At 41.7% G+C, this 5,000-nt stretch overlaps 1 protein-coding gene across 2 annotated transcripts in view; it reads right to left on the bottom strand.

The window, feature by feature from the left end:
• Nucleotides 1-5,000, bottom strand: part of LOC134076194 (RNA binding protein fox-1 homolog 3-like) — a 74,722-nt gene that overhangs the window by 29,918 nt on the left and 39,804 nt on the right. The window lies entirely within an intron of this gene.

Genomic DNA, 5,000 nt, shown 5'->3' with positions numbered 1-5,000 from the left:
AGAATGGGTCATTAACGTTGCTATATGGTTTAAAAGACCTGTGTAGTGGATTCATTTGTTCAGTCAAGCGACAGAGTGGGTTATAATGCTTATTAATGTGTTATAACAGCTACAGAATGGGCTATTGATGGTTTATAAGAGCTGTGTAGTGGATTCACTTGTTCAATGGAGTTTAGGCTAATGGGTGATGCTACAGAGAGTGCAGCTTGGTTTGGTGTGTGTGTGTGTGTGTGTGTGTGTGTGTGTGTGTGTGTGTGTGTGTGTGTGTGAGTGTGAGCGAGTGTGTGAGCGTGTGTGTGTGTGTGTGTGTGTGTGTGTGTGTGTGTGCAGGTGTGAGACTCTGTGTGTGTGTAGGTGTGAGAAATTATGTGTGCTGTGTGTGAGTGTGTGTGTACTTTATGTATGTGTGTGTGTGTGTGTGTGTGTGTGTGTGTGTGTGTGTGTGTGTGTGTGTGTGTGTATGTGTGTGTGTGCAGGGGCGGAGTGGGACACTAAAATCCACCGGGAATATTCTGACCACACCGGCCCCCTACCCGCCGCCAGCCCACTGCCGGCCCAACCCACCCATGCCTTGAGCACGACCACCTTCCGTATATTATAAACACAAACAAAATGTTGGCTAAATGTAATATAGTCAATCTATGAAGGTCCAGGTCCAGACTTCATGTTTCAGTTTTAAGGGCATTTGAATGCAAAACATGCAATACACCATTTTTACACTAAATTTCTTGGTTGGGATCTGTATGTCCACATATACTGTAATGTTCACATTCAAAAGCATTTTACATCTCTACCTTGCCCTCTCCTTGGGCCTGCTCCTCTCACTGCTCCTGCACCACTCACTGCTTCACTGCTCCTGCACCTACTGCGCCTTTCACTGCTCTTCTCCCTGGGCCCATTGTTCTTACTCTTCCTCATCCAAACATTACAGTATTTGTCTTTTTATGCTTCTGTTTCCAAAAACATCACCTCCTCCTTCTACTGTGTATGTAAATGTAAAAAGTAACCACTGAGTCTAAGACAAACTGGAATCAGCTGTGGTTGGCCCAATTCACATGCATATCACCTGACAGAGCACGATCTTAGCTTTCCGATGATATTAAACACTAGTTGCTGTAATAAACAGTTCGCGAGAAAATCAACCTGAATTTACATGAAATGTAATCGTTTTTATTCCATCTCCACAACCTCGGTAAAATATCTCAAGCTCTTCGTTCAACCTACACGTGGCAAACCATATCAAAACAAATGGCAGACCTTACCAACTACGAGGCTATAAAGCATTAATTTGTACAATAAGCCATTCCCGAGTAATCCAGCTTTTAAATTGCAGGCAGCACATACACAGGTCTCCAACTTCGCTCTGTATGTAATAGCACCCCACAATAATCACTGCATGCATATTGTGCTCTTCTTGTTTTTTTTTTTTTTTAACGTTTATTTAAACCACATAGAATCAACGCATTGCTTCCACATATTTCTATGCATTGTGCCTATATTGTCACCTATATAGCCGAATATCATTACTGAAGCCTAATTACTCTCACGTTCTCTTAAAGTGACAGGCACTCAATGACATTAAAGATAAATGTAAATCAATATGACAATCATGTAAAATGTGAGTCAAAATAAAAAAATCTATATGAAATAGTCAACTTAATATAACTAATTACGCATAGGCTAGCCTATCATAATGTAAACTTAATATGAATTTCAAAATGTTTGAAATACAAACAAAGCCAACTTTTCACTGAGTGTGTTGGGGGAAGAATATGCCTTGTAATGTCTTTGATCTCCACTGGTGTGGTGGGACTCCCAAATCAAATCAAGAAAGTATCAAAATTATTAACTTATTATCAGTATCAAAACAATTGTGACACACTAATAGTCTTATGTATTTTTCATGTCGCCTGGCTGATGCATGATAGATAGATAGATAGATAGATAGAATGGCTACAGATCATCTATGATTCTGTATACCTATTATTGTATTGAATGTGAGTTGTATCAGTCACAACGCCACTACAAATGATATTGGGAAACCCATACATTTATTCACCTGGTTTAACAACTACTACATTGTTTAGTCTAGGGCCTAGACTATGGGCCCTGTGAGTCTGCCAAGTGGCCATGCGCTAAAAGATTGTGCTTTTTTTGTTGCCACCCCAAATAAGCCAAATGCCCCCCCAAAGATTGCATCCTGGTAACCCCTCTGCTGCCACTGAGTCTAAGACAAACTGGAATCAGCTGTGGTTGGCCCAATTTACCCAACATCATCTGTGTGCCAGTTATTCAATTGTTTGTTTATTATCAGCTGAGATATATTGTTTTTGAACTGATACCATTGCAGAAGCAGAGGTTACTAAGGTTTGGAATTGTTTTAATTATTGTGGGATGTCATGTGTTAACATCTGTAAAATAATAGAAAACGATCCATCATTTTGTTGAGAGGTATAACTTGTTTGTTAAGAAAATGTAAGCATTGTGGAAATGTGTTCACTGCCTGCATATTGCGCGAAAATTACATGAAATGTGTGAATGGTAGCCTACTGTATGGCCACAATGTGTTTAGAGTTTTGAAAACGTGACAACTGTTTGGACAAACGCTATGTTAGTCACTGAAAAAAACTGTAAGCCATTCGTTTGAAATGTAGGCTACATGAGTTAACTAGCTTGTGATATTTTCCGTCTAGCAAGTAGCCTAACGTAGTTCAGCTTTGCGTCAATGTTTTTCATTCTGTCAAATTTACCTGTACTCGTAATGGCTGTGGACTAGGCTACGGATAGCCTAAATCTGTTTTGAGCATTTAGATCAGGGATGGGCAACTGGCGGCCCGCGGGCCGCATGCGGCCCGCCTCCTCACTCAGTGCGGCCCGCGGATGATCATTTTTACTGTGATTAAAAATGCGTGTTTCTTTTTTTTTTTTTTTTTACCGCACCGTCATTGTAATTATACTGTTCGCCAATAGATAGCGCCTCCTATGCAAACCATCTCGGGCCCTCGGACCTTTACCATCGCTGAGGAAAAACAGTGCACACATAGAAGAAAAGTAGAAAACTCATTTAGAAAACCGTAGGCTACCTTTCAGTCAAAATCGGAAGCAGTGTCTGTTCATAGAATGGTAAGGCAAACCCATGTCAAGTTTTGCTAGAAACTATATCAGCCATGAAAGATTTAAACTTCAGTCGCCACTACATTACAACACCTTGCGAAAAGTTATCAGAAGTAGCCTGCCCTACACACACGGAGCTTCTCGGCCGCTGTCGTAGCCGACCTCAAATCAAAAGTAGGCTAGCCTACACTAACAATAGCGACTAATTGCCAGAACTACACAGGAATCCGTCTTTTGCTGTTTCGCTTGAGCTTGCCAAAGCAAAGAGGCTATATCAGATGGCGAAATTGTTTGGGTTCGTAGTGGAGGTAAAAACTTCGAAACGGTATATTTGTCCCGACGCACGGTGACGCGCATAATTGTTGACATTCTGATAATGTCGAGGGGGGGAGCTGAGACAAAGCATGCATGACTGCAAGTAGGCCTACTGTAGCTTACTTTTTGGCGTTGGATGAGAGTACAGATGTGATGGATGTTACATGTTACATCTGTAGGCCTACTCTCATTATGGACGTTAGGGAATGTCTATAAATTCTTAAAAATGGAGTGGGAGCATAAATGCATTGAATATGAGGCTTGTTGCACTTCATGATGGGCCATTGTTTTTCAATTCTGTGCCATCATTGAATGGTGATTTATGTGAGCCCTTTGCACTGAAAATAATACTTATCACTGGCTGTAAAATATTTGTATTTGTTGTTAGGGAGTCTATGTAAAATATGCATTTGAGCATGAAAATTGACATATTTCGTTCTTATTCAGAATTATTTTGCAGCATCAGATGTGCGGAAGTGCGCGCCCACATTTGGCCCTCTGATGGTGATGATAAAAAAATGTGGCCCTCTTAGTCATGAAAGTTGCCCATCCCTGATTTAGATGCATGCTCCTCCAGCAGTCGCTTCTTCTTAATTCTGCCTTTTTCAGCCCCCTCTTTCTCTTTCCTCTTCTTGCCTTCCATATTAATCAAGCAAACACCTGCTAATCCGTTCACTATCAAAACGCTACTTTCACGAAGACAGGCTAAAGGGTCATGCCATTAGAGGAGGGGCCGCTCATCTATCCCCCTACATTTCTGTAATAGACTTGACCTAGCAAACGTATTTGCCATTCCCAGGAGGCTTTGCTGTTCTATATTGAATTTATTTGTGACCAAAATAGTTAAATAACACTTTTAATGATATGAAGAATTAAACGAAGACACCCAAGGCTACCCACAAATGCACTGATGGGAGAGAACTGAGATGAATAGGCCTGTGAATTAATATGTAGGGTAACCATGACTAAGGTATATATCGCAACTAAATGGTTTAAATAGTGGTTGGTTTCCAAACAATATCAATTGACGATGAGCGATTTCAGGGGATAGATGCACTTGTGAAAATATCTTATGATAATAAATGTTCTAGTGGCCGCTCAGGCACGTCTTGGGCCAGTTCAAATGCAACATCAGGCCGGCCGGCCTGGCGGGAAATGTCCCGAATCTCCCGATTACCACTCCGCCCCTGTGTGTGTGTGTGTGTGTGTGTGTGTGTGTGTGTGTGTGTGTGTGTGTGTGTGTGTGTGTGTGAGAGAGAGAGAGCGAGTGTGTGTGTAGGTTTGGGAGTGTTTGTGTGTGTGTGTGTAGGTGTGGGAGTGTGTGTCTGCGTGTGAGAGTGTGTGTGTGTGTGTAGGTGTGGGAGTGTTGTGTGTGTAGGTTTGAGAGTGTTTGTGTGTGTGTGTGTGTGTGTGTGTGTGTGTGTGTGTGTGTGTGTGTGTGGGAGTGTGTGTTTACGTGTGAGAGAGAGTGTGTGTGTGTGTTTTTGTAGGTGTGGGAGTGTGTGTGTACAGTATGTGAATATGTGTGTGTGTGTGTGTGTGTGTGTGTGTGTGTGTGTGTGTGTGTGTGT

This window comes from Sardina pilchardus, chromosome 3 (assembly GCF_963854185.1).
Source record: "Sardina pilchardus chromosome 3, fSarPil1.1, whole genome shotgun sequence".
NCBI classification, from domain to species: Eukaryota; Metazoa; Chordata; class Actinopteri; order Clupeiformes; family Clupeidae; genus Sardina; species Sardina pilchardus.
The sequence above is the reverse complement of the archived record's forward strand: the minus strand, read 5'-3'. Positions and strand labels throughout refer to the sequence as shown.